The 21,462-nt window shown below is 37.7% G+C and overlaps 1 long non-coding RNA gene across 1 annotated transcript in view; it reads right to left on the bottom strand.

The window, feature by feature from the left end:
• Nucleotides 1-21,157, bottom strand: part of LOC309653270 — a 44,636-nt gene extending 23,479 nt beyond the window's left edge. The window contains exons 1-4 of the long non-coding RNA XR_014259056.1: nt 10,998-21,157; nt 9,726-9,864; nt 1,211-1,389; nt 668-819 (exon numbers count right to left, since the gene is read on the bottom strand). This is a non-coding gene — a long non-coding RNA (uncharacterized lncRNA). The remainder of the gene's footprint in view (nt 1-667; nt 820-1,210; nt 1,390-9,725; nt 9,865-10,997) is intronic.
• Nucleotides 21,158-21,462: the final 305 nt, after the last annotated feature.

Genomic DNA, 21,462 nt, shown 5'->3' on the forward strand with positions numbered 1-21,462 from the left:
ATATAAATGTATTACATACACATTTCCTATAACTATTATCTTACTCTATATACAATTCAGTATCCTTTTTATTGTTGTTATTTTGGTTTTGCTTTTATCTTAATTCTTGCCTTGAGTACTAGCATGTAGAGAAAGTTTTCTGATTAAATGACAAGGTATAAGATGAGATGTAACTATGATTTGTAATGAAGCCTTTACCAGTTAACCCAGCCCCAACTCTTGAACAATATATATGATTGGAAATGCCATACCTGTAACATATTAAATAATGTTACATGTCTGGGTCTGCTCGTGAGCTGTCTATAGACCTCCTTTTATCTGTGTGTCAATCACTCTATCCAACAGTTATAAAATCATAGTTCGGTGGAACACTGTAATGCCAGGCAGTATAATCTTCACTCCTATCATTCACCCCTTGGATGGGTGGTAGGAATAATAATAATAATAATAATAATAATAACAATAATAAGCAATAATAAAAGACACCAATGATCATAGAGCACATAATAGATAAACTGCTTTCTTAAGATCATGCAACCAGCAAGTAATGAGTCCCAATGTCAAATCCCAGTCCTTCTGACTCCAAAGCCCATGCCCCTAACCACTGTTTCTATATTTAGTGCCCTTCTATATTAGGCCCGAGGCTAGCACGAGGGAAGGGACTCACCCAAGGTCCTGTGCTCTGTTGATAGGTCTGGCTACTGGGACACATGTTTGATGATTCTCATCTTCTGTCTAGCTGACCCATTATTATTCCTTCTCTTCTGCACTATTTCTTCTTCCTGGGGCTCAATAAGAAACTGCTTCACTCATATCAAACTAGAAGGAAAATAAGGAGACAGGAAAGCACGTGGAAAAAAAAGAAATGATGAGATGGGACCAAAGTTCACTTCTTACTTATACAATTCCAGATGCTGGTTCAAATCTTCTACCTTATGGGACAGAGGAGGCAGGATGGGCCAGGAGTAATATATCTCAAAATACTGCTACATGCCAGATATTCTTTGAGGTTTTTATTTCCTTTTCTTCTTACAAGTCTGGAAATATGCACTCTTAGTCCCATTTTACAGATGGCCAACCTCAGACTCACGGAGTATGTAAATTTTCCAGGGTCAAATGTCTACACTTTGCCCGCTACACAGATCAACCAGCAGCCTCCTGTTTAGATGATAGAATTCCAGAGCTTGAAGACTGATAGTGGAAAACTCGCCTGATGTGGAATCTGGGCTGTGTCATGCTCCCCATTGGACATGAAGATGATGGTAGGGATGAAATCCTACTCCGTGGGCCAAGAGGACTGGGTGTGGGGGCCACAATGACTAGCTGATTCTTGAGGTGCTGAACTGGACCCAGAAAGCAGCACAAGCTGTCACCCTTTGGAAAGAGAACCTGAATGGCAGGATATTAACATGTACACAGCTACTTTATGAAAGGGGTTTTACATTTTATCTCATTTAATGCTAACTTATTTAAGATGAATAATTATCCCTATTACTCAGATAAGGGAACAGAAGTAAAAATTAAGCAACTTGACCTAGGGAAACAACCTTATAAATTACTGCTCCAGGACTCAAAACCCAAAATGACAAAAAGACTAAGTTTTTTTCCCCCTCTGTCCTGTGAGCTAACATTCAGATTACCTCAAAGCATTACTATTCAGTTATACTTTTTCAAACAATGGAGTGAAGCACTCTTTAAATAATGAAAATCACTATAAAATATAAAATACCATGTGAATAACAAAAATTAAAAATCAAAATGTGTGTGAAAAGTTGGGAAAATTATTTACCACTTATATTCAGACATAAGGTTTATAACCTTGACGTGCAAAATACTCAAACAATAAAGATAGGTCAATGATATCAAGTGATAATGTGCATAAAAAGCAATATAAATTCCCAATAAATACTTGTAAACATTCCATGTCAAATAAACAAATTAAATGAAAATGAATTTTATTAAATGAAATAAGGAAGTCATAAAGTATGTAGAATGTGATTCTATTTCTGCAAAAGAATACACATCAATGTGTGTATGTGCGTGTCATTAAATATGTTAGTGCATTACATACAGAGAAAAATCTGGAGAGTAGGCACCAATAAATTAAAAGATGATACCTGTATTATGATGAGCAGAAGATGGAGGCAGAGGGAGAGATAGAATAATTTCAGTTTCTTAATATACATTTCAATATTGTTTAAAGCTTGTTAAAAAACAAAAAGTATTAACTGGTAATTTGAAAAAGTTATTGAGATAAAGTTTTGTAAAATAGGAAAACCTTCAAGCCAAGCCACAAAATGATAGTGCAAAGATCCATTTATTGATTTAGAAACATGTTCATATACTGTTATGTGAAAATAACACATTAAAAAGATTTCTTTGATAATAATTCAATGTGTGTGGGTTGATGGAAGAGAGAGGATACTTTCATTTTATAAATTTGCATTTCCATAGTGTTTTAAATATGGAGCATTTATTGTATAAAATGTTAAAAACATAATAATTATGATCTGGTTATAAATATCATGCTCATATATTCATTGCTTTGGAAACATGTTCATAGCATACTGTTTTATGAGTAAAAGAAGCAGATCATAACAATTTATTTGACACTGTTTCTCTGTATGTGTGTATTTCTATGTCTCAAACTTCATACCAATTACTCATATACCAACTCATGCAGCCTTCCATTTAGCTCACATGGGATGGGACTTCTAGCTTTAGGGCTTCAAAATCCCAGAATGGGCACAAATATAGAGGGATCACCACCAGTATGTGGAAAGTTCCAGAAAGCTTTGGCCTATACGATGGAATTCATTCACCCCCCCCACCCCTCAATCCCCCTTCCATTACCTCACCCTTTGCCAAGCCCCTTAGGGGGCTGATGATTCTGACGCATATCACCAGGTGGCATCTTTCTCCATTTTCTATGGATTATTTTTTCCCCAAAAAAGGCATAATTTTTAGAAATAGAGACAAAATAGTTTCTGAAAAGTAGATAACTAAATAAGTACAGGAACTTTCCTGGTAGTCCAGTGGTTAAGAATCTGCCTTCCAACGCGAGGGACACAGGCTCGATCCCTGGTCGGGGGAACTAAGATCCCACATGCCACAGAGCAACTAAACCCGCGTGCTGCTGCTAGAGAGAAGCCCACAACGAAGAGCCCATGCACCACAATGAAGACCCAGCACAGCCAAAATTAAAAAAAAAAAAAAAGTACAGTGTAGTTCCAACCCTCTTTGTAAAATTCATATGTATTTAAAAGACTGAGAGGACGTATACTTAGTTTTGTTTCCTACATCTACATCTGCATCTACATCTCTTTTATTTATTAATGTGTATAGTCTACTGTGTACCAGGCACTGTCAGTCCAATTCCACATTTGCATCCCACGCCTTCCCTCTCTTGATCTCTAGACCTGCATAACTGGAAATGCTCACAGGGAGCAAGATGGACGTTAGTGCCTACCCAAAACAGACTCCATTCCAAGCCAGTGTAGTCCAAGCTTCACTCCGAGTCCTGGAAAACCAACATCTAAACAGGAAATGATGCCGTTGAGTGGGGAAAGTTTGCCACCTTGGGAAACTGAGGCATTTTATAATCCTCATGTCTGTTATTTTGCATACTACTAAGGGGCTACTACCTTCTGACAGGATCTCACTCTCAGATACAGAGTGAAGGATGCAGTGACCCTTGTGTGATTTCAGTTTGATTCTCCTCATGGGTTTTACTTTCTCTTTACTCCTTGTCTAGGTCTGGTGGTAGATTTCAGAACTGGTTTTGTGTCTGTCTTATCCCTAGGGGATGGTCCCTTCCATTTAGTCATCTGAGAGGTTCATGTGAGGTGACATGGAGTTTCTGCTTCAAGTAAGATCTCTACCAGTAAGCAGGCCTGGCCCAAGTTCCACAGGAGACAGAAAAGAGTGGAGACCAAGTTCTCAAATACAAGCACAGGACTGGGACACTGGTCTAAACATCTAATTCTCCTGATTTAGTGGAACAGTTTTTGTAGACTTCTCACATGATGGACACCTCCCCTCAGCATTCCTCTTATACCCAACACCCTAATATGATCCAAATTCTCTTCTCTATCTCCTGCCTGTTAAAGTACACTGTCAGAGAAATTCTCCTATGACCTGGTAGTGGAGAAAACTTGTTTAACTATGATGTAAATTCCAGAAGTAATAAGGGGAAAGAGTGATATGTATAATTTGTTTTCTCATTAAAAATTGAATGGCTAAAGAAAAACATAAGTAAAATGAAAAATTAAAAACTGGGAAAAATACTTACAATTTAGATAACAGTTATATCCCTAATATGTAGAAGTCTTATGAAAAAGTGGATGCAAAAAACAACATAAGAGAAAAAAAGGGGCAATAGATACAAGCAGGTATTTCACCAAAAAGATGTAGATGCAAGAGTAAAAAAAAAGTCTTTAAACACAAGAAAAATGCTCAACCTAACTCATGATAAGCAATGCAAAGAAAAATAACTATAATGAGATACCTCTTCTTACCAATTAGATAGTCTGTGAAGAAATAGACATTCTCATATATTGCTGGTGGTAATGTAAAATAATACTGCCCTATAGAGGGGATTTGATACTACCTAGTAAAATTACATAGGTATTCAGTCTTGGAACCAGTAATCTCTCTTTTGAGAATTTATCCCCCCAAAACAATGCAAAAATACAAAAAGTCATAATAAGCACAAGGCCATTCCTCACAGAACAGTCCATAACAACAGAAGATTATCAACAAGACAAATGTCCACCAACAGGGGGCTGGTTGAGTAATCTAAAGTACATCTACATCAGAGAGTACTCTGCAGCCATAAAAAGCAATGAGGATTCCCTCTCTAGACTGTTAAGGAGTGATCACCAGGATATAATGTTACATGAAGAAAGCAAGGTGCAGAAAAAATGTATAGAGCTGCTGCTAATATGGTAGCCACTAGCCAGAAACAGCTATATAAATTTAATTTTAAAAAAAATAAATGAAACTAAGAATTCAGTGATTGTCCTGGCCACATTTTAGGTGCTCAGCTGCCACTTGTTGCTAGTGGCTATAGTGTTAGTGCAGATAAAGGACATTTTCACTTCTGCAGAAATTTCTATTGGACAGTGCTGGTGAAGAATGTGCCACCTTTTAAATCTGGATGGGGAAGGAAACTAATACACATATTTCATTTGCTTGCATATTTAAAATATGGAAAGTTAAAACAAAAACGGACAAAATTACCTACAAGCAGATGGAGGAGCAGTCCATGATGCAAGGCAATGATGTGTATTCTCTTGCTTCATGCGCTGAAAAGTTCAAGAAACAATGACCAACCCAGTAGCAATGCTCAATTCTAGTCCCCAGATTGAGTCGTCTGAAAACATGTCCCACTAAAAGGAATCAGGCTTCCTTTTAGGTCTGGGCAGGGACTGTACCAGGTGAGTCTAGACCAAACTCTCATACCAGAAAGCATATCAAAAAGACTCAAGCCAACCTGAAGGGCACACCCCCAGACAAAGAGAACAATTTGAACATCAAAAAGATTAATGACTACAATGGGTTAAACCACATCAAATATGTAAGCATCTGTGAGCTCACTATGGCACTTAAAATAAACAAACAAACTAACTCACTTCTCACCTTTGGTGGATCCCAGGGAAAGAACTCATTATTCTGAAAAGTGGAAATAATGCAAAATAATTACACATACGTTCCTCCTACCTTCCTGTATGTACCACACCTCAGTGTAACCTCATAGTTACTTTATAGAAGAATTCCAGCTAATAAATGCAGAACAAAGTATAGAATTAAAACATCACCTTTCTGCAACCTTTAAAAGCAGATCTAGGCAATGAACTTCAGAGGCTGCAAAAAATGTGTGATGAAAAGCAGATGCAAAATTTGAAAATGGATGGATCAGGCTGACAACACCTAAGACCCAGTGATCAATCTCAACAACACAGAAGGAGAGACAACCACAAAAGATGAGCCCCCAGGTATAACACAACAGGAAATGCACCACCACATCTGAGGTACTCTTGCCAAAAACCTGAATCTGATCAAGCCTCTAAATCTACTTACCAATTTAAAGGAAATAGGAGGGGGCCAGTAGAACATAATAAATACATAAAAACACAATAGGGATACAATCATCAAAATCCAGAAAGCAAACTTCACAGGACAAAAGTTATAGTTTCTTAAGCAAATAAACTGGAAGGTTAAAAAAAAAGAGGGTAGACGTTCTTTAGATAAAAAGAGATTTCAGAGAAATTAAAATTAAAATCACATGAGCTACTATCACATGAGCTACTACCGCACACACAGTAGAAGAACAAGAATGAAAAAGGTGGAAAATACCAAGTGTTGGCAAGGATGTGGAGCAAATGGAACTCTTATATCCTGCTGTGGGGGAATATAGATTGGAACAACTACTTTGAAAAACTCATTGGAAGTACTGACTGAACATACACATACCCTTTGACTCAGAAATGCTACTCTTAGGTACATACCCAAGAAATGAAAAAAAAAAAGCCCATTCAAGAAAGTTTATAGCCTCATTATTCAATAAGACAAAAAAGTGGAAAATATCCAAATCTCCATAACAAAGATATTGTGAAATATCCACACAATGCATTTGTTTTCATAATTATTCCCTTTCTGTTTTTCTTAAAACTCTAGTATATGACAAAATGACTCCTGAAGCATAATTTCCACACAAAGAGATACGACCCCACCTAACCTTAACCACTGTGGGCTGAGATAGTTCAAAAAAGGTCTTTTTTCTTCTTCCTAAGTGCACTGGTTCAGAGTGTGGGTTCTAGATACACAGTCCTGCCACTAGTTCTGCCACTTACAAACTGTGTGAGTTTGAATAATTTTATTTCACCCTACAGTCACTCAATTGTCTCATCTGCAAAACCAGGATTATACGGTACAGTAAGTCCCCTACATACAAACCTTCAAGTTGCGAACTTTCAAAAATGCAAATGTGCGTTCGCATGTCCAGTCACGTAAGTTAGTTCACGTGTCTGGTGTACATTGTCACGTGTGTGCATCCTCTACAAGTGGTTGTGCTTTTGTGTACTTTACTGTACAGTACTCTTGCTGTGCAAAATGAGGAGCTTACTAATGATGACCTGATGGAATTGGAGGCCCAGAGAAAGGACAACGAGAGACAAGAGGAAGAAGTAACTGAAGAACTAAAGAGATTCACGATGCAAGAAATGGCAAGAGGATTTTCTTTATTTGAGGAGGCACTGCTAGTTTTTGAGGAACAGGACCCAAATGTAGAATAGTACACGAAGGTTGCAGCAGCCATTCAGAATGCAATCCTGTACTACAATGTCATCTATAACAAGAAAAAAGAGCTACTACCCAGCTATCACTGGATTATTTTTTCAAGAGGGTAGATAGAATTGAATCCAGCAAGGAACCAGAACCTGTGCCATCAACGTCAGGCATGAGTGAAATTGCAGGTTGCCCTCCATCTCCTATTGCTGATGATCCTTCAGCTCTACCATCTCCCACCTCCTCTCCCTCCTCCAGTCAGTAACTCTTCTTGCCTGTTCACTCTATGCCAGCCCCTGTATGCCAGTTGTTGTACTGTACTACTATACTTTTCAAGGTACTGTAAGATTAAAATTTTTTAAATTTTTTGTGTTTGTTTTTTATGTGTTATTTGTGTGAAAAGTATTATAAACCTATTACAGTACAGTACTATATAGCCAATTGTGTTAGCTGGGTACCTAGGCTAACTCTGTTGGACTTAACAAACAAATTGGACTTATGAACATGCTCTAGGAATGGAACTCATTCGTATGTAGGGGACTTACTGTACTGATCATAGAAGAAAAAACTTTTTAAAAATATTGCCTTGTGTTTTGGTTTTTACAAGGATAAATGTTCAAGAATCACATTATTTTAAAAAATCAACTGCAGAGACATTGGAATACTGTACTCTCTGTGATCTTGGGAGAGTGAAAGTATCTCAGTGTCTCTGTTTCCTTTTCTGTAAAATGGCAAAAACAATCATCTGTACCTCAGGGGTTGTTGTTCTGAGAATTAATACATGAAAACTCTTAGAACAGTACTAGACATACAATAACAACTCAATAAATGCTAGATGATTTTTAGAAATACAAGTTGAGATTTTTATCATTTTGATAGTCTGAGTTTGCATGTGTCTTTAATAAAGCTTAATGATCTAACAACTGAATCCTATTCATCAATTGATGCATATTTAAATCACTAAATTTCACTATAATCACTGTTGAATGACCTAGTTCTTTGGAGAACGTCTCAAAAGCACTTGGAACAACTAATCTCAGGAAACACACCACCATTTCTGCACATGGCCAAACATAAAGCTGAGGCCCCACGCAGGATCCTGCCTTATCCTCACATACCTCCCGTGCACACACACTGCAGGTCCCTCCTGCCCTACCTCCAACATGCCCTGTCCAGGCCACCCATCCTCTGCACACCACTGCAGCTCAGGGCTGATCCATCCTCGTCTCTCCCCTGGACCCTGCAAATTCTCCTAATGGTTATCCCCATAGCTATCCTGTCCCTGTCCAGTCCATTCCCCACACAGCGGCCAGAGTCACCTTGTGAGCACGTGAATCAGAGCATGTCACTCCCACCCTCTAACCCTCCATCCTAAGAATAAACTCCAAACTCCTTACACAGCCCACACCATGTGGCTCCTGTCTGCCCTTGACCTCATCTCCTACCATCTGCACTTTGTCTGCCAAGCAACTGCCACTTGAGCTTGTCCTTTGCTCCTGGAACAACTGGTGTGACTCACATCACAGGGTGAATGACCCAAAAGCCTGCCTTGGTTTCCTCTTGTCATTCAGGATTCAACTCAAATGTCACTTCCTGATAAAGAGATTCACTGACAACTATTGGATAATAATCTATTGTATAATAATCCCTGTCCCAGTCATTTTCTATTCTATTTATGTGTTTATTTTCTTCAAAGTGCAAATCCCCATATGAAATTGCCCCGTTTATTGATTTACCTCCTTACCTCTAGTTTTCCCAAACTATAATGAAAGTTCCAGGAATCCTGCCTGTCTTGTTCTCTGTGCTGTGTCCCCAGTGCCTCTCATACACATCATTGAATAAAAATTATGTAAATCAAGGAATTGTTAACCTATTTGACACAAAGGAGCAGGCACAGATTTAAAGCTGAGTGTCAGGAACAAATGACAACAAAATTAGACATCAAAGGATTCAAAATTTTAAGAAGATATTGTTGCAAATCTATAGCAGTATTTTTCAAACTTGGGTGAGTACCATAATGAACTGAAGAAATTATTCAAAAGTAGATACCTACCACCCCACCTCCCTGGTTTGGGTTCAGCAACCTAGGGTGAGCCCAGGTATCTGCAATTTTAACCAGCACCACCTGACAATTTTGATGAGGTGGTCCACGGACCACAGTTGGAAAAACCCTGAGCTAAACAGCTGACATTTGTGTAGCATTAATCTGATGCCTACCATGCATCTGGAACCATGCACCAGAGTTCTATGATATCTGGGGTGTGTCTGTTAATATTATTACTTGAAAGTGCACTGGTCCTTCCCTCCCACCTACAATCACAGATTGCTTTCCCACGTGGGCTCATACCTAAACTCCACAATACTCCTGGGCGGTCGGAAGCATTGGGTACTGTTATCCTGTTGTATACAAGACAATGGAGGGAAGGGTGGTGACTTACCTGAAATGTCCCAGGGATGGGGCCTGATCTCTTCACTCTTGCTCCAGGAACCTCTCTAGCAGATTCAACATCACACTTGGTTCTTCTCTACTGGATCCTGTTTCTGTGGCTCAGAGTCCATACCTTCTCTGATGTTCCACTGTAAGGAAGAGTAAGAGGATAAGACAGCACATGGAATAGAGAGGAATGTGAAAGGATGGGAAAACACGTGAAATGCAGGGGAAGGGGTTGAGGATGTGCTTGTCTGTCCCCACTCAGTTCACTGCAAGTTGTGCAATGATACTTTTCCTCTTCCCCAGCTCCATCACACAGTCCCCTCCACACACAGCAGTGACACTGAGGCTCTCACATCATGGACATGTGCGCTTATTCCTGCTTGTGTTACATGTCCAACCATTCTCTCTGGAGGTCATGCTATTATGGTCATGTCAGAGGCATCAAATTGACAGAATGAAGGAGGTCATGTTGGAATGGAGAAATACAATTTGGTGAGGGCCTACTAGATGCCATACACTGTTGGTTGTAATTTTTGGACTTTTCCTCTTCAAATCCTCAAAGCAATTCTCTGAAGTGGGCATCATTATTTCCTTTCTACAGACAGGGAGATCGTCAGGCTCTGAGAGCAAAGTACATGATCAAAAAATTCTAGGGAGGTGTCAACGGACATAGAAGCCAGCCTGAAGGGGCTAACACTGGCCAATTCTGTGACAATTTGAGCATCAAAATATATAATGATAGTAACAAATGTAAAAAAGGTAACCCTTTGAGCAAAGTAGGAATCTGTGAGTTATACAGATATAAATACATGAATAAATACATAAATAAGGGGGAGGGAAAAGCTCTACCGTGCACTCAAGTGCCAACTAATAAAACTGGAAGGAATGAAGGAATCAGAAAAGCAGCACTTGACAACTATCATAGTAACAGATGACTCAGCCAAGAATCAAAAATGGATGATCTGTCTGCACTAAATCCCACAGCAGTCACTGAGCCACCATGGTAACCAAGCTGGCCAAGGAAAGCTGCCAAAACGAAACAATAACCCAATTTGGTTCCTAATATGTGCTAGGAACTGAATAGGACAGACACACGCGCACACACACCCATACACACACGCACGTGCTCTCTCCCTCTCTCTCACTAGCCAAGACCTTGCCTTATCCTCCCTCGCCCCTGTTTTTAAAAGGCAAATAGCTCCAGGACACCCCTGGAGCAAGACACCACACTCACTGGGGCCGGGAGGGACCCCAAGGGCACATCTCTCTGCCTCACCAGACAGCCGGGACACCGATTCCCAAAGCAGGAAAGACACGACTCGGATCCCTTTGTCTCCCCACACCCCAGGGCTGTTCAGCCCTCACCGCCGGGACCCACACCCTCAGCTGAGTCTCAAACACCTGAAGGCGGGACCTGCTCTTCTCCTCAGACCACGTCTGTCTCTGTAGAAAAGTCGTCACGGTCGCCATATTGACGTCAGGTTTCTATGGCAACTGCGATGCGCTGGCTAGTCCCCCACACTGGAAATGCCACTGCACACTCCTCCACCCCCAGGCTTCTCGCTTGAAAGCAAAACACCTTCGCTCTTCAGGCTACCACATGAGAAAGTGTAATAATTAGAAGAATTAGACTGGGATACAGACGGAACTCTGCCTAGTTTGGTGGAACAGAGCATGTCCCTGCTGTCAGGAAGTTTGTTTGCTCTAAAGAGACAGTAGGGAGTATTATCAGTGCACAGAGATCCAGGGAGGTATCCTAGGGTTCTTGGAGATGACCTAGCCTTCAGAGGGTGAACATGTAAAATCACAGGCCATGCTAAGCAGAGAGTTAATGTGGCAGAAAACTAACAGACTGTCTATAATTATGTGACTGGATGATGTAGGAACACCAAAAGATGGTTTGATGATCTTCCCTTACCATAAATACCTCAGAAAAGTCATCCTGCAAAACAGAAGTGGTCCCAAAACTTCATTCTACACATTCTACACATTTTACATCTTGATGCTACATTTCCAGGTGGTCTTTATGGCAGTTATGCTGTTTGGTTTAGGCAAAAGTCATTTTTTCTCTGGGAGAGAGGAGAAAGGTGGGCCAAGATTAACATTTGTTGAAGTCCTACTGCATGTTATACACTCTGTACAGGGTTTTTCATTTGCACCTCACAACAGTTCTGTAAGAAAGACATCATGAGTCTCCTTTACAGATGACCAAGGGCAGGCTTACAGAGGCTAAGCAAGTATTCCAGCATCACACATGAAGTTAGGGGCAAAAATGGGGGTTCAACTTTTGCCCACATTACAATATACCTTGCATTCATAACAGAAGCAGCATCACCTCCAAGGAACTGAAAATTGATTCTTAGGGGTGAAGAGATCTTAGATAGTACTATGTTGTGTTGCCCCCAGAAAGATCAAGGTACATAAACAGATATACACCACATCTCTGGTATTAAAAATTTCACATTCTGTGGATGGGGCAATGATTAGAGAAAAAAGTGTCTAAAGAACCTCCATAAAGTGGATGATAATGAAAAAAGGTTGAGAAACATTCGTATATTCAGTGATTTAACATGTAGATGATGGGCCACCAGGGTTTAAGGACTGGTCATTTTACATTCCCTCATCAATGCTCACTCTTTAACGGCCAATCTTGGTGGTGGTGGTGGTGGTGGTGATGATGATGATGATGAAGAAAATGAAATCCTGTTCCTGGGGTCAAAAGACCTGGGTATGGAGACCGTGAGAACTGACTGGTTTTTAAGATGGCAGACAGGGGCTCAGTCAGAAGAGTAGGTGTCTCTTCTGGAAAAGATGATCTGGAAAGTAGGATATTAATGTTTTTAAAACTAATGTAAGCAAGTGGAACTCTAAGTTGTGTCTCCTTTAATTTTAACATTTATTCAAGTTACACATTATTAAATCCATAATTCAGATCAGACCATAGTAAGTTTGGAGATGGTTAAGTAAATCAGGGAAATTTCTTTGCAAATGCCTGCTCAGTAGTTAAAGCTGGAATTATTCTAAAGCTTTTCCCATTGTATCTGGGCAATTGATGCTATCCAATATACTGCTATTTTTTTTAAAGATTTATTGATTTATTGATTGATTGATTACTATGTTGGGTCTTCATTTCTGTGCTAGGGCTTTCTCTAGTTGCGGCAAGCAGGGGCCACTCTTCATCGCGGTGCGCAGGCCTCTCACTATCGTGGCCTCTCTTGTTGCGGAGCACAGGCTCCAGACGCGCAGGCTCAGTAGTTGTGGCACACGGGCTTAGTTGCTCCGCGGCATGTGGGATCTTCCCAGACCAGGGCTCGAACCCGTGTCCCCTGCATTGGCAGGCAGATTCTCAACCACTGTGCCACCAGGGAAGCCCATATACTGCTATTTTTTTATAGTGAATTGTATTATATTTTTAATTAAAATAGTATTGTAATTAAAAACATTTTGTATGGCAAAAAAAAATCAGCAAAGCTTGTCTGAAAAGGCTAGAGTAAATATTTTCAAATTATATGAGGGTAATTCTTTTTTAAATTTATTTTTATTGAAGTATAGTTGAATTACAATGTTGTGATAATAGGCTAATTCTTGTGATATATAACAGATGGGCAAATGAAGTGGTAGGCAGCCTCCAAGAAGACACTCAATGATCCACACCTCTGTATTCATGCTCTTTTGTAATCACTTTTCCTTGAATGTGGGCTGAGGTTAGTTGCTTCTAGGGAATAGAATACTTGTGAAGTGGTGGGATGTTACTTCTGAGATTAGTTACAAAGAGGATGTGGCTTCATTTGAAGTACGCTCTTATGCTCACCCTGAGGAAAGCCAGCCACCATGCTGTGTGTTGCCCACATGTCAAGGAACCGATGTCTCTGGCCAGCAACCGGTGAGGCCCTGAGGCCTGCCAAAAGACAAAAGTGTGAGCTCAGAAGTGGGTCCTCACCCAATTGACCCTTAAGATGACTGTAGCCCCAGCCTATGCTTTAATTGAATCCTTGCGAGAGACTCTGGGCCAGAAGCACCCAACTAAGCCACATCCAGATTCCTGACCCCCCAAAATGGTGAATTACTACATGTTTGTTACTTCAAACTGCTTTTATTTTGGAGTATGTTATTATGTATCAATAGATAACTAATACATTTATAATCACAGAATACATGTAAAGAGCAATATACATGTTCAACAAACATTTGAAAACAGTTTATCTAATGAAGTACAAATGAAAACTAGAGATATACTAAATTAGATGAAAAAAGGCATGTTGCAGAACAATAGGGATAATGTGATTCTAATATTGAAGAAAAGGTATGCGTATTTTGTGTGTCTGTGACTATATGATAATAATTCACCTACAAAGAAACACATCTGGTGAACACGCAACAACCTATTGATATTGAACACCTTTGGCTCAGAGCGTGAGAGTTAGGCAAGAGTGAGATTCAGGGTGATTTCATTTTATGAATATAAAATATATATTTATACATATAAATATGCAAATTTATACATAATATGTAAACAAATATATACATTTAATATTTAGAATATAATTCTATATTGCTTGAAATGCTATAAACAGGACATAGTATGAAGATAAAAATTTAAAAACAGAAGTGACATTTAAAGAGATTAAGAGATAATTTACTAATGATTTTATTGTTTTGGAAATATATGGTATGTTTGAGTGTACATCAGTGTGCTTCTATTCCTGAAACTTGATACTATCTGTGTGATTGTATGTCTCAAACTCTATCACCCTAAATATTCATGGGCTGTAGCCATTATGATTTGGGTCAAATCCACAATGTGTCACTTTCTAAGTGTGCAAGCTTAGGAAAAGTACTTAACCTCCCTGTCTCTCAGTTTCTTCATCTGTAAAATGAGGATGAACAACCTCACAGTGTAGATGTGAGAATTAAATGTCGTTACTTGATCCAAAGCAAATGTTAGCTAATTTTAATACTTTCATTTTTTATGAGCATCAATCTTTTTGCAAGCACTAATACCTATAATGTAAATGGCAGATTATTGACATTGAACGACATTCAGTATATATTAGTAGTGAATAAAGGCAGGTTACAATATTACAGGGAGGAAAACATCTTAAATTTTAAAAGTATCATGACTGTATTTGCAGAGGCAAAGCAACAGAAATGGTAAATGTCTGGGTAAATATAATAGACTATTCATCTCCTCTTGAGTTCATTAAAATTTTTAATCGTTGAAAGCAAAAAAATATAATAACATTTTCTGATGACATGTCAGTGAATGTAAGTAAAATACATTAGAGAACCATAACCTTAAGAGCAGAGGGCAAAGGGATCTACAACATGGTAAGGTTACTACATGTCATTTGAAGTGGTAAAATATTGATTTTAAACAGACTTTGAAAAGTTGAATAGGGAGTTTTATAGCAACCACTAAAAATGGTTATACAAAACCAAAAATGTTATACAAAGAGACATTGTCAAAATCAAAATAGAAAAATTAAAATGAAGTATCAAATAATGTTCACATAAGCCAAAAGAAAGCAAAGAATGCAAAGAAGAGGAAGCAGAGGAATGAAAACCAGAGGGAACAGACTGAAAAGGAACAATAAAGTGGTAGACCGGGCTTCCCTGGTGGCACAGTGGTTGAGAATCTGCCTGCTAATGCAGGGGACATGGGTTCGAACCCTGGTCTGGGAAGATCCCACATGCCGCAGAGGAACTAGGCCCGTGAGCCACAACTACTGAGCCTGCGCATCTGGAGCCTGTGCTCTGCAACAAGAGAGGCCACGATAGTGAGAGGCCCGCGCACCGCGGTGAGGAGTGGCCCCTGCTTGCCGCAGCTAGAGGAAGCCCTAGCACAGAAACGAAGACCCAACACAGCCAAATAAATAAATAAATAAATAAATAATAATTTTTAAAAAAAAGTGGTAGACCGAAATTCAAATATTTTAACAATTACTGTACATGGTCTAAACACACCAATTAAATGACAGAGATTGTCTAGATGTTGTATCAATTTTAGAGGAAGGAGTTTTGAAGTCTGAATAAATTGTAGATTTTTTTTACTTCAGTCCTATCTGAAATGTAGTTATATGTTTATATGTCTATAATTTGCAGGTCTGCTGTTCAATGAATACACATTTAGGATTGCTATATCTTGTTGGTGGATTGACCCCTTTATCATTATGTAATAACCCTCTCTGTGTCTGGTAATTTTCTTTGCTCTGAAGTCTACCTTATCTGATGCAAATATATCCACTCTTGCTTTCTATCAATAAAATTTGCCTGTTGTTACCGTTTTACATCCTTTCACTTTCAAGCAACCTATATCATTGTATTTGAAGTGAGTTTCTTATAGGCAGCATTGATTTGGGTCACATTCTTTTCTTTAATCCACTCTGCCAATATCTGTCTTGTAATTGGTATATTTAAATGATTTACATTTAATGTAATTATGGATATGTAATGGATTGTCTGTAATTTTATTTTTTGTTTTGTTTGTTCCCTCTCTTTTTTGTTTCTCTGTTTTCTTTTCCCTGCTTTCCTATAGGTTACTTGAACAAATTTTAGAATTCCAATTTTATTTATTTATTGTTTTCTTGAGTATATCTCTCTGTATAGAATTTTTTGCTAGAGATATATTATCACTGTCTGTTGTTGTTAACATTTCACTACTTCTACTGGGTGTTAATGCTTTCAAATACCTTTTGAAAGCATCTATAGACGTGGGCATTTTTCTCCTTGACTCTATTATTACACTAGATTATATTAATGGATTTCCTGATATTGAAACAGCATTCTGTTCTTAGAATAAGCTCCACATGTTATGATCTACTTTTTAATGTGCTGTTGGATTGTGTTTGTTAATATTTTACTTAAGAATATTCCTTCATATTCATGTAGGAAACTGTTCTATAATTCTCACTTGTGATGCAATCTTTATTAGGTTTGGAATCAATTATATACTTGCTTCATCATAAGAATTTAGAAGTGTTTCTTCTTTTCCATACCCCCAGAATAGTGTGAGTAGCATTGGGATTATTTTACCTTTAAATGCTTGGTAGAAAACAAACCAAAAAAAGAAATAAACAAACAAAAAGATTTGGTAGAATTCTCCCACTGAAGCATCTGAGCCTGCTACATTTTCAGGGGAGAAATTTAACCAATTTCTCTATTTCTTCAATGTAATTGGCCTGTTTGAACTTTTTGTCTCTACTGGGGTAAATTTTTATAAGTTGCATTTTTCTAGAAACATCTATTTCATATGTGTTTTCAAATGTATTTAAATAGAGTTGTGTAAATTATTCACTTAAGAATCTTGAAATTTTTCTTTGACTATATGACTATTTCTCAGGAATTCCCTGACGGTCCAGTGGTTAGGACTTGGTGCTTTCACTGCCGAGGACCCGGGTTCAGTCCCTGGTCTGAGAACTAAGATCCTGCAAGCCACTCGGTGTGGCCAAAATAAATAAATAAATAAATAAATAAAATAAAAATAGATAAAACTGGATGACTATTTCTCCTTTGACATTTTAGATGTTGTATATGTTCATTTCCCTCTGTTTTCTTGATTAATTTACCTAGGGATTTGTTCATTTTGTTGACCTAAGTTCTGCTGTAGTTTTTTCTAACTCATTCATTTCTACTTTTACCTTTAATGATTCTTTCCTTCTGCATTTTTAAACTTATATTGTGGTTCTTTATCAGGCTTTTGAAATGAATATTAATTAATTTTAATTTTTATTGTTATAGTTATTTAATACCATAAAAATTCCCTCTGACAACTGCTCTAGCTGTAGATTCTGATATGTTGTATTTTCATTATCATTTTTGTAATCAAATTATGCAAAATTAATCTATTTCCACTTTATCCCAGATTTGTCTAGGAGCCTCAGATACAGTCACTTTGCATAAATATTCCATGTTTATCTGAACTGTAGTTTTTTGTTTTTTTTTTTTAATAAATTTGTGTATTTATTTATTCATTTCTGGCTGTGTTGGGTCTTCATTTCTGTGCGAGGGCTTTCTCTAGTTGCGGCAAGTGGGGGCCACTCTTCATCGCGGTGCGCGGGCCTCTCATTATCACAGCCTCTTTTGTTGCGGAGCACAGGCTCCAGACGCGCAGGCTCAGTAGTTGTGGCTCACGGGCCTAGTTGCTCCGCGGCATGTGGGATCCTCCCAGACCAGGGCTCGAACCCATCTCCCCTGCATTGGCAGGCAGACTCTCAACCACTGCACCACCAGGGAAGCCCTGAACTGTAGTTTTGTTCTCTATTAGCAGGCATCAGTGTTCAATACATTAGATCTACCCTTGGATTATGTTCTTTAGAGCTTCTCTATACTTAACTGAAATTTTTTGTCCACTTGAATATTCTTGGATTGAGGCAAGTTATAGTAGAATTATATATTATTGGTGTTTTTTTCTATTTCTCCTTACACCTCCTGTGGTGTTTATTTTATGAATATTTTTGTTATGTGTCTGTGGACATAAATATTAATAACACATCTTCCTTGTGAATTGTAGTGTTTACAGTTATCAAGTGTGTTTTTAAAAATCTCTTTTAATCCATTTTGATCTCAATTCTTACTCCTTAAACACCAAGATTATAACCTTTTCTTTCTTTTTATTTATAACTGCCTGGTATATATTTGCTTATTTTAGAATTTTAACCTCTCTGACTATCTTTGTTTTAGGTATATCATTTGAAAAAGCAATGTGTTGGGTTTTGCTTCGATAGGCAATATGAGAAACTTTTTAATAGATGAGTTAAACTCATTTACAAGTATTTGATATGACCAATGTGTTTGGTCATTTGGGCTCAGTTTTGTCATATGGATTATACATACATAGAAATGATATATATTTGTGTATATATATAATGAATAGAGAGATTGGCAAATGATATCAGCAGATAATTCACATAAAAAAGCAATATACAGACTGATAAAACTTTCTAAAATATACCAAATTACAACAGCTAAAGAAATTCAAGTTAATATCCTAGGCTATCATGACGAGTGAAAAAGGCATGATGCTGAAAATTATGTATGTGATCTTAATCTTGCAAATGATATATGTATATTCATTGTTATATGCATGCATAAACACAATAATGAGAGAAAATGCCAGACAATATACATTTTTTAAAAATTAATGAGTGGTAGTGTTACTGATTAGTTACATATTTATCTCTGTACTTTACTATGTTTTCCACTTTTTCTAAATTTGTATGGATCATTTTAAAAATCAAAATCAAAGCTCATAGAAACATTACTTGTTATTAAATATTTCAGATATTCAAAAAGTTACAGAAAAGAATAAAACAGACTTCTATGTACTCAACTTAAGAAATAAAACATTACATATGCAGTTGAAACTCACTTTGAATTCTTTTATGATTACCTTAGTCTCCTTCTTCCTCAGAGGTAACTACTATAAAGTATTTGAGTTTTCATTCTTAGGAACTTATAGTTTTATTACATATGCATATATTCCTAAGTGAAATATGGTACTGTTTTGTTGCGTGTGTTTATCTGTAGATGCCTGGATGAATGATAGAAAGGAGGAAGAACAAAAAAAAGGAGAACAAATACACATAACAGCTTGACAGTATGACCTGTATATGTGCCTTTCTTGCAATGTGTATTCTCTTTCAGAACTTCTAAAATGGACACACCCATTATTTTTTCAGTTTAATATGCTGAAGGAGGCACTAACAGAATCTGCACATACTATTTGCAAGCACTTTTTTCCTGATGTGTTCAAAGTCTAAGAGTTTCCCTGGTACCAGCTATTCTAAAACAATGTTCAATGTATTCTGAACATGAAACATCTTCATATTTGTCTAGGCTTAATTTTCTGTCTTTTAGTCATGCTGTTACTCCTTTAGGCCTGTATATCCAGAACTTAATCTGGGCCATCCTGGTGAAAAAAGACACAAAAGACTAGTTTTCTGGTGTCCTGACTAACACCCATAACCTTAGGTTGGTATAAAGATGCATTCCATTTTGAACTTGAGCTGATTTTGTATTACAAGTGTTGGTCATGTGTATATAGTTGCCTCTTTGTTTCCACGGGTTTCACATCTGCAGATTCAACCAACTATGGGTGGAAAACAGTTGAAAAAAAATATTCCAGAAAGTTCCAAAAAGCAAAGCTTGAATTTGCCACAAACTGACAACTATTTACATAGCATTTACATTGAGTTAGATATTATAAGCAATCTAGATTTGATTTAAAGTATACGGGAGATGAATAGCCAAATCAATCTTGAGAAAGAAAATGGAGCTGGAGGAGTCAGGCTCCCTGACTTCAGACTATACTACAAAGCTACAGTAAACAAGAACATATGGTACTGGCACAAAAAGAGAAATATAGACCAATGGAACAGGATAGAAAGCCCAGAGACAAACTCACACACATATGGTCACCTTATTTTTGATAAAGGAGGCAAGAATATACAATGGAGAAAAGACAACCTCTTCAATAAGTGGTGCTGAGAAAATTGGACAGCTACATGTAAAAGAATGAAATTAGAACACTCCCTAACACCATACACAAAAAACTAAACTCACAATGGACTAAAGACCTGAATGTAAGGCCAGACACAATAAAACTCAGAGTAAAACATAGGCAGAACACTCTTTGACATAAATTGCAGCAGGATCTTTTTTGACCCACCTCCTAGAGTAATGAAAATAAAAACAGAAATAAACAAATGGGACCTGATTAAAAGCTTTTGCACAGCAAAGGAAACCATAAACAAGACGAAAAGACAACCCTCAGAATGGGAGAAATTATTTGCAAATGAAGCAACTGACAAAGGATTAATCTCCAAATTATACAAACATCTCATGAAGCTCAATACCAAAAAAAACAAACAACCTAATCAAAAAATGGGTGGAAGACCTAAATAGACATTTCTCCAAAGAAGATGTACAGATCTCCAACAAACACATGAAAAGATGCTCAGCATCACTAATTATGAGAGAAATGCAAATCAAAACTACAGTGAGATATTGCCTCACATCAGTCAGTATGGCCATCAAAAAATCTACAAACAATAAATGCTGGAGAGGGTGTGGAGAAAAGGGAACCCTCAAGCATTGTTAGTGGGAATGTAAATTGATACAGCCACTATGGAGAACAGTATGGAAATTCCTTAAAAAGCTAAAAATAGAACTACCATATGACCCAGCAATCTCACTACTGGGCATATACCCAGAGAAAACCATAATTCAGAAAGGCACATGCACCCCAATGTTCATTGCAGCACTATTTACAATAGCCAGGACATGGAAGCAACCTAAATGTCCATCAAGAGAAGAATGGATAAAGAAGATGTGGTACATATATACAGCCATAAAAAGGAAAGAAATTGGGTCATTTGTAGAGACATGGATGGACCTAGAGATTGTCATACAGAGTGAAGTAAGTCAGAAAGAGAAAAACAAATATCGTATATTAGCACATATATGTGGAACCTGAAAAAATTGACATAGACAATCTTATTTACAAAGCAGAAATAGAGACACATAGAACAAATGTATGGCTACCAAGAGAAAGGGGGGATAGGATGAATTGGGAGATTGGGATTGACATATATACACTATTGATACTATGTATAGAATAGATAACTAATGAGAACCTACTGTATAGCACAGGGAACTCTACTCAGTGCTCTGTGGTGACCTAAATGAGAAGGAAATCAAAAAAGAGGGGATATATGTATACATACAGATGATTCACTTTGCTG

This window comes from Balaenoptera physalus, assembly GCF_965194825.1.
Source record: "Balaenoptera physalus genome assembly, chromosome: X".
Taxonomy (NCBI): domain Eukaryota; kingdom Metazoa; phylum Chordata; class Mammalia; order Artiodactyla; family Balaenopteridae; genus Balaenoptera; species Balaenoptera physalus.